This window comes from Podarcis raffonei, chromosome 16 (genome assembly GCF_027172205.1).
Source record: "Podarcis raffonei isolate rPodRaf1 chromosome 16, rPodRaf1.pri, whole genome shotgun sequence".
Lineage (NCBI taxonomy): Eukaryota > Metazoa > Chordata > Lepidosauria > Squamata > Lacertidae > Podarcis > Podarcis raffonei.
The window spans coordinates 32904353-32913717 of NC_070617.1; the positions used below are offsets into that span (position 1 = coordinate 32904353).

Consider the following 9365-nt stretch of genomic DNA (forward strand, 5'->3'; position numbering starts at 1 on the left):
TTCAGGTTAAGAATGGACCTCCAGAACGAATTAAGTTCTTAACCCGAGGTACCACTGTAATTGGCAATTTGAATCCTGCCCTCTGGAGGGCCACAGGTATCCTGCCTCTTTCCTACCATGCCCAGGTTAGAGACCGAAAGCGGAGATGGCTTTTCTCCCTCTCTGTTCCATTTGCTGCAGAATCCTGATGGGAAGCTGGGTTTCCTCTGGCCTTTTGGCTGCAGCATCTTGCAAACAAGGCCTTGCTAATCGCCATGGATTTGTTGTTGCTTTCGGTGGGGAGGGAGCTGCATCTTGGGATATCAATCTACCCTTCTTGTCCATGGCAACTAGTTTGCTGCTTTTTAATATTTTTATAAACACTCCAATTGAGCGTTTTGACATGGCAGTCAGATACAGTTAATCTTTCCCTTGACCTCCTGATACCGGAGAGCCGGCTGGAACTGCTAGTTAAGCACGTCCATCTCCCGTTGTACCATTTGCGCTCCAGCGCATCGCCTAATCAAGTGTAATATATCTCTGGGTAAAACACACACCCCGTGCTTTTCACAGCTATTTAAACAACCTCCCTCCCTCCCTCCACCAGACACCCACCCACCCACCCGCCTGTGCATATGCGAGACACACTCCTCTTCCTCCCTCTCAGTTAACAGCTGAATTGTATGTCTCATGACAGCCCTCAAGGAACGAATGGGAAGGGCAGCGTTTTCAATTTCAGAGAGGAATCAGGCACTTTGCCCTCTTCACCCCTTGACAGGCTCCGCACGGTGACCTTGGGTGCTGGTGAGATTGCAAGGCGGCCGCGTGTGTACTTAAAATGCCATTTTACGATGCAGAAGCCTTTTGCAAACAAACTTGGATGACCTTGAGGGATGCAAGCATAACGGTGTGCTGTAGAGAGGCAAGAAGAAGGCCTTTGGGGTGACGGTGGTTGCTCTGGAGTAATGGGCTGGGGGCTGAGATACCTCCTGGAGAAACAAGATTGGGACGTAAAGGATGTGCCTGCTGCTACATCTTTATTTGTGACCTTTCTATCTTGCCCAGAGCAAAGATGCAGGAGAGTTCAGGGGCACCAGGGGGAGCTCTAGGGGCTCCATAAAACGTGGGGACATAGGAAGCTTCTCTAGACCATTGGCTGATCTAGCCCAACATAGTCAACACTGACTGGTAGCAGCTCTTCAAGGCTTCAAAGAGGGCTTGTTTCCCAGCCCACCTGAAGATGCCACTGGGGGTTCAACATGGGACCTTCCGCATGCAAAGCAGTTGCTCTATCATTGAGCTACAGCCCTGACCTTAAATAAGGTCCATAAGAACATTTAAAAAAAACACAAGAGCCCTGCTGGATCAGACTAAGGGCCGTCTATGCTCTGGTAAACTCTAGATCAGGCTTCCTCAACCAGATGTTTTGAGACTACAATTCCCATCATCCCTGACCTCTGGTCCTGCTAGCTAGGGATCATGGGAGTTGTAGGCCAAAAACATCTGGAGGGTCGAGGTTGAGGAAGCCTGCTCTAGATTACTGCAGCATGTTAAATGTAGGGCTGCCTCTGAAGATGGTTTGGAAACTTCAGCTGGTGCAGAATTCAGCAGCCAGGTTGCTCACAGGGACAAGACAGCAAGAGTATAATGTCAATCCTGGCACAACTGCCAATTAGTTTCCAGCCCCAATTCAAAGAGCAGGTTTTGACCTAGAATGCCTTAAATGACTTGAGGCCGGAATACCTCAAAGACCGCCTTTCCTCATATGAATGGACCTGGGCACTGTGACCCTCGTTTCCATAACTAACCCCATTTTTCATGTACCTGTAGAGCAGATATACTTCTGGGCCAAATTTGCTTGGCCTACTGGGTGGTGGTGAGTTTTGTCTGGGGGATAAAGAGAAAGTGAGACTGGAAAGAGTGAGGGAGACTTGCATATTTCTGAATAAGTTGGGAGAGAGATGGCCAACATTTATTTATATCTACTTTCTTGGGCTCCATGATCACTGCAGATGGTCACGAAATTAAAAGACGCCTGCTTCTTGGGAGAAAAACCATTGCAAACCAAGACAGCATCTTAAAAAGCAGAGACATCACCTTGCTGACAAAGGTCTGTATAGTTAAAGCTATGGTTTTCCCAGTAGTGATGTATGGAAGTGAGAGCTGGACCATAAAGAAGGCTGATTGCTGAAGAATTGATGCTTTTGAATGATGGTGTTGGAGGAGACTCTTGAGAGTCCCATGGACTGCAAGAAGATCAAACCTATCCATTCTGAAAAAAATCAGCCCTGGGTGCTCACTGGAAGGACAGATCCTGAAGCTGAGGCTCCAATACTTTGGCCACCTCATGAGAAGAGAAGACTCCCTGGAAAAGACCCTGATGTTGGGAAAGATGGAGGGCACAAGGAGAAGGGGATGATAAGGGACGAGATGGTTGGACAGTGCTCTCGAAGCTACTAACATGAGTTTGACAAACTGCGGAAGGCAGTGGAAGACAGGAGTGCCTGGCGTGCTCTGGTCCAGGGGGTCACAAAGAGTCACGCACGACTAAACAACAAACCTTTCATCCAAAGAGCTGAGGGTGGCATGCATGCTTCTCTCTCGTCCCCCCTTCAGTTTATCCTCACAATAACCCTGTGAGGTGGGTTTGACTGACAGTACTGTCTAGCCCAAAGTCACCTGGTGAGCTCCATGGGTGAAAGAGGAACTGAATCTGGGTCTTTCTACCCTATCCCAGCACTCTAACCACTACACCACATTGGCTCTGCCGCTTCATTCAGCTGCATGCAGTTAATATGTATAGGTGTAATTTAGAAATATTCAGTAGACTTATGGTAGGATGGACAGTCAGTATATAACACTCCTCAACACACTCAAGCTATGGCTGCATACACATTCAAAGCCTATTCCTTTTCAAAGAATCGCGAAAAGTGGGATTTGCACCACTTTGAGAGGTAAACTACAGTTCCCAGAATCCTCGGAGTGTGTGATTTAAATGTAAAGTGTTTATGCAGCCTCAGGCTAGTTAAACAAAAGAAAAAAAGGCAGAACATTTTCCTGCTCCCACGTACCCCTGTAACTCTGCTGGATGTGTGCTTTTCCTTTTGTGCTCTGTAAATCCTAAGAGATTTTGTGTTTTGTGGGGGATGCTTCTTTTGATTTCATAGTTTATATTATCATTTCCCAGGACACTCCCATCACCCCGCTGCCTTGGTTTATGAGCAGTTCCCAAGTCCCCTCCCTCTCTTTCCCATTCATTTTAAGGCAAGGAAAGACAGCAACCCCTTTTCATCTTTACCAGTATATTTAGATCAGAGGAGAATCCTTTGTGTAACAAGGAGCAGAGTGGAGATCCCTCCTCCGTCCCAGGAAGAATGGTGCTTTGTCATCCATGGCCTTTTCTCCACCTTTTGCCTTGAGTGCTGCTGAATAAATGCACTATGAGTTCTGAATACCAAAGACGTCTCTTTGTTTTAATTAGCTCCCTAATAACTTCTCGAAGGCAATCCAAAGTAGTCTGGTAAATGGCTCAGCTTAATTTTTAGGGAGTAAACTTGTGCTAATGGGCCACCACCACCTTTGCCTTGTGCGAAGGGCTGCAGCTTAGCAGCTGAGCATCTGCTTTGCGTGAACATCCCAGGATCAATCCTGGACATCTCCCCGGCCTGAAACCCCCAGAGAGCTGCTGCCAGTCAGTGCAGGCTATACTGAGCTAGTTGGAGCCCAAATTGTCTGACTCAGTGTAAGGCATCTTCCAATGTGCATGGGGAATCTGTTGCCTGCCTGATGTTGGAGGCTGCAATTCCCATCAGCTCTGGTTTTGGGAAACTCCTTAAGTGATCCAATTTTTCCCTAATTTAAAAGCCAAGAAAGTTATTTTCCTTATGGATATACATGTACCTTTAAGCTCTTGAGCTGACCTCTCTATCTCTTTGTTGTTTAGACTGATACCTGTTAGGTTGCATCCTGTTTACAACCTCTTCTTCCTCTCTTGGATCTCAAGATGACAGGTCAAGCTGGAGCTATCCTCTGAGAACAAAGGAGCAAGCAACGGCTACCTTGTTTATCTCTAGATTAGGTAGGTAGGTTAGAAATGGAAACTTTTCCGTCCAAGTTATGTGCTTCATACAATAAGAGTGGCTGGGGAAACCCAGCCAGATGGGCAGGGTACAAATAATAAATTATTATTATTATTATTATTATTATTATTATTATTATTATTATTAGCTTTGTTATTTCACTCACTCTACAAGCATCTCTCTGAGTCTGATAACAGGTAAAGTCTGCTCTGTATCCAGATTCACAAACCTTACACTGCACACTTTGGATACATTAGGTCAGTGGGCACACTCTTCCAGTAATCACGACCTACCTAATTTGCACTCTCTGAAACTATTTGCAATTTTTTTAAAAAAGTTATATTTGGAAATGTGCACTTCTCCCAATAATAAGATGCAGTCCTCCAAGCAAACAGTGTGTGCAAAAATGCTTACAGTATGGTGAAGCCACCATAAAAATACAGATATTAGTGAAAAATAATATGCAACGTGCAGTATACAGTGGTACCTCTGGTTAAGAACTTAATTCGTTCCGGAGGTCCGTTCTTAACCTGAAACTGTTCTTAACCTGAGGTACCACTTTAGCTAATGGGGCCTCCCGCTGCTGTCGCTCCACCACTGCGTGATTTCTGTTCTCATCCTGAAGCAATGTTCTTAACCCAAGGTACTACTTCCGGGTTAGCAGAGTCTGTAACCTGAAGCGTCTGTAACCCGAGGTACCACTGTATTATGGGCAAGTGCTTTGCAAAAATGTATATATTGGGAGAAAGTTCGCACTGGAATGCAGATGTGTTTTAATGAGGATGTTAAAAAGAAATGGCGAGTGATGCAGAAAAATGAAGAGTGCAGAAATGAGAAAGAGAGAAACCAAAATTGATGGGTTTATCCATCTCAAGTGGCTGTGGAGCACTCTGGCTTATTATGAGGGAGAGGAAATTGCTGGCCAAGCGCCAACTTAGTGCATCTCATAGGCAACATTTCTGCTAACTCATATCTGATATTTTCCAAATGTAGAAAGTGTTACCTCCACACACACACCCTCCCTGGCATCCTGATAAGCTTTTTTTTATATTTGTTTCCATCTGTTCCATACAGATCACTTTTGCAGTTTATTTGAAACAAGAAACAGCCTTTACAAATCCCTACAGATGGCTTTTAAAGGCTTTGTGAAAGGTAAAGATAAGATCAAGAAAACCCTGTGTGTTTGCCCAGGGCGGGGGCTTGAGGTGGGAGCGAATGGTGGGAGAGATAGGAAATGGTATATTTGCTTCTCTCTACTTCTGCATTACAGCTGCAAACCATGTCCAATCAGAGCATATGATATGTTTCCATTTCTGCCTGAAGTGTCCCTCTAAAAAGGCAGTCTCGCTTGGCTTCCAGCATGCAATTGCTGCTGGTGAAGCGAAGGCTCCCTTCCTTTCAAGCATTCTAGGAAATACAGGCAAGAAGCACAACAATACATTGCAGTAAATCCTCTCCTTTCTAACAAGAGTTCTTAAGGGCTGTTTCATGGAAGATGGAGCAAACTTGTTTTCTGCTGCTCCAGAGGGTAGGACTCGAACCAATGGATTCAAACCACAACAAAGGAGATTCCGATGAAATGTTAGGAGAAACTTTCTGGGGGAAAGAGCTGCTTGATAGTGGAACAGACTACCTTGGACGGGTGGTGTACTCTCCTTCTTTGGTAATTTTTAAACAAAGGTTGGTTGATCGGTCATCTGTTGGGGATTCTTTAGCTGAACATTGGGGCAGATGGGAGTCCAGGTCTGGCAACATCTGCGGAGCACCGCATTGTCTACTCCTGGGTTGCACTTGTCAATTAAACCACCATTTGACAGATTTTAAAAGTTACCCAGTTCATTGTGCACCAGGCTGTTTTTTAAAGAATGTTTTTAATGCAAGGTGTTGTGTTTTTTTTAAAAATCTTATTGAGGTTCCATGGAGGAACCCACAGAGCAAAGGGAGGTAAGATGCTACAGCACCACGGAGAGCTCCAACTGAGCAACTTGCTCTTATGAGGCAGGGATGGGGAACTTTTTCCACCCTGAGGGCCACATTCCTTTCTGAGCAACCTTCCAAGGACCACAACCCCAGTGATGGGCAAGTCCAGAAGCAAAAGTGGGTGGAGCAACTTGCAGGGGGTCTTTATGACCCACAAAAACAAATAGATATTCTGCAGAAATGAAGGAGAGGATGGGTGGGATGAGGATTCCAAAGGGAGTTGTTATAGAAGAACATATTATAACAATAGTATAAACACTTCATTGGTTTACATCTTTGTGATATGAAGAATGTAGGTTGTTATAATTGGAGCGGGTTGAAAATGGTGCTTTTAAAGACCAACTCATTGATCCCCGCCCCCCGCTGGTCTGCAAGATGCCGACAGAGTTCCACTTTCACTCAAGTGTTTATGCATCCAAACACAACCACTGTGTAGAATGATTTTGCATCCAGGCTACGAGTCGGTAAAACAAATGTCTGTTGCAAAAATTTTTTAACTGCTACAGCCAAGTGCCTAATTTGCAATGAATAATTAATCGGACGATGAAGCTTCCCTTCTGTGGAAGGGAATACCCATGAATGGAGAATGCAGTTGTGATCGTTTTGTTCTTCTTGTTGTTTTAAGTTATGTGGAAATGTCTAGGAAGGCCTTTCCTGAAAGTATACTCTCCCATGGAAATGGAATAAATGGAAAGCATTTATTGGGATCCAGATCCTTAGACCACCACATCCAGGACCAGGGTTAAGAGTTGACATGTCAGGCATCTGCTGAGGAGCCACACCACCCCTAAACAAAGGTCCTCTTACAAGAACCCCCTGGAACTGTTGCAATGAGGACTCACTGAAGGAAGGAGGGACATGGAGAGTGTCTTGACTTGGGATCCTCCTCAGCCTGGAGTAGACATTGACCCTATCCCTGTTTGCCAAAGGAACATAGGAACTGCTTTATACAGAGACAGACTACTGGTCCATCGAGCACAGTACTGTTTACATCAATTGTAGGCATCACTCCAGGATTTCAGAGATGCCAGGGATTGAACCTGGGACTTTCTGCATGCAAAGCAGGTGGCCTACCAGTGAGCTATGTCCCATCCCCACTGTAAAATCAACGGAGAAGCCTCTGCAAGCTGCTAGGGAGGGCAGGCATGCCTTGATCTATCCCTGGCATCTGTACGTGGGGCTGGGAGAAACCCCTGCCTGAAATCCCAGAGAGCTGCATGGATTTAGATCAGGGTCACAGAACTTGCGGCCCTCAATACTAGCATAATAGTCGCTCCCCCCCCTTTTTGGGTCCCTAATATCAGTCCCAAGACATTCACCACACAGTTGTCTCAGGGCATTCGCAGTGCACATTCTCTGTACCAGCTGAAGGTGCAAGGGGAGTGGGTGGGTGGGCAAAGCTGCCATGAGCAACATAAACATAACTATGTTCATTAATAAAAATTGTTTCCTCGCATAATGGTTGCGCCTCAGCTTTCTGAAAAGAAAAATCAGCATTAAAAATGTGACCATTACGTGGTGAAATACAGTATATTGTTGGACTGCAACTCCTGGCATCCCCCTGACCATTGACCATGCTGGCTGCGGCTGTTGGGAGTTGGAATCCAACAACATTTGGTGGGCAACAGGTTCCTAAGCCCTAGAGCAGCCTTTCTCAACCTGTGGGTCCCCAGATGTTGAACTACAACTCCCATCACCCCTAGCTAGCAAGGCCAGGGCTCAGAGATGATGGGAGTTGTAGTCCAACAGCACCTGGGGACCCACAGGTTGAGAACCGCTGCCCTAGAGCATACTGTGGAACATGGAGAGAGTACAATTTTAAGAAATGAATAAGAACTACCGCATCTAGATCACTGTTGTTTTCACATAATGGATGTGAGTTTATCAGTGCTAGCTATTTATAGGGGTGGGGGAGAAAAAAGAATGCCTTTTGTATGACTGCCTGGTTTTTGTTTGTTTGCTAAAAAATAAAAATAAAAAGCAATATCATCCCATCTGAAAGAAATGTTAAAAAATCTTCCACCAGCTGTTTGCAATTTTGTTCTGCTACTAGAAATGAAACGTTGGCTGTGCAGTGTTCTGCCTTAAGGAATCCAACTCCTTCAAATGCCCTTCTGAAGCTCCGCACTGGTTTATTCAACAGCCATCTTCTGCTGAGAAATCTTTAACTGAGCAATCATTTCTACATCTGGGCCTGCAGCTGTTTCCCGAACACCCTAATAACCTTTCTCAATAAGAGCATTTGCTTTTCAACTGTGTATGATTCTCTCTCTCTCTCTCTCTCTCTCTCTCTCTCTCTCTCTCTCTCTCTCTCTGTGTGTGTGTGTGTGTGTGTGTTTCTGTCTAGTTTCACTCAGGGTTGAGCCGGGCTACTTAGAGTCCTCTGAATTTAAGCTACATTGTGTTTTCTCAGTGCTGCCTAGGGCAAGCTCCACCACCAGGCAGAGAGGCAGCTGATGTGTGTGCTTGTGCTGGGGGGGGGGCAGGCAAGTAGCAGCAGCAAGGAGCTGGTAGCAGGACAGTGTGCACCGTCCAGTGGTGTAGCATGGGGGGGGGCATAGGAGCGGTTGCCCCGGACACAAAATTGTTAGGAGGTACAAAATTTCATTACCCAGTGCTTCCTCAATACAGCTGTGCACTTCTGTCACTGGGCTTCATTGAAAACGGCTTCTCCATGTGAATCAGGAAACGACCTCTCCAGACAACGGAATGACTCTACTTTCCTTATCGCCACAGCTGCATTCTCCTGGGTGACACAAAGGAGAGACAAAGGAGGAGTGTGCCTTTGGGGGTGAAGTCAAACTGTTGGAAGGTTGCAGCACCTGCTGTGGCCATAGAGACTGATACAGGAGAGACATGTTTTGTTGCAGCTAGAGCAGATGAAGGTGTCTTTGCTAATATAGACATTTTTATGCACACTTTCCTCTAATACAAACTTGTGGCTTTTTGGGTTGGGGAACTGTATCACAAAATTTGGAGAAGTGCGACTATCGAAAGGATAGCTGTGTACTGTTCCAAGAAGTGAGCTTTGGGCGGATTTTCTTTAAAAGGTGAACTAAACCAATTTTTCCCTCCATCCCTAATATGTAGCATCGTACGGTTAGCCCATTCACTCTGTGATCCTTGATTGGGTGGGATCGGCTTATGTTACTAATCCAAGAAGGAAGCAGCAGCAACAGCTTGGGGGGCAGGGCAGGCGGCGAGGGAGTAGCACTCACTGCGACTGCAACAACCAGAGTAAAAATGATGGGATTTTCAAAGGAGTGAATACTTGCAAAATCTTACTTTTTTGTGTGGGAGTTAGACATCTGTTTTTCCTGCCTAGAT

General features: G+C 45.6%; 1 long non-coding RNA gene across 1 annotated transcript; it reads left to right on the plus strand.

The window, feature by feature from the left end:
• Nucleotides 1-3979: 3979 nt before the first annotated feature.
• LOC128403837 (uncharacterized) lies at nucleotides 3980-5697 on the plus strand. Its single transcript, XR_008328012.1, has 3 exons — nucleotides 3980-4061; nucleotides 5133-5210; nucleotides 5584-5697. It is a non-coding gene; the product is annotated as an uncharacterized LOC128403837 (long non-coding RNA).
• The last annotated feature ends 3668 nt before the right edge of the window (nucleotides 5698-9365 follow it).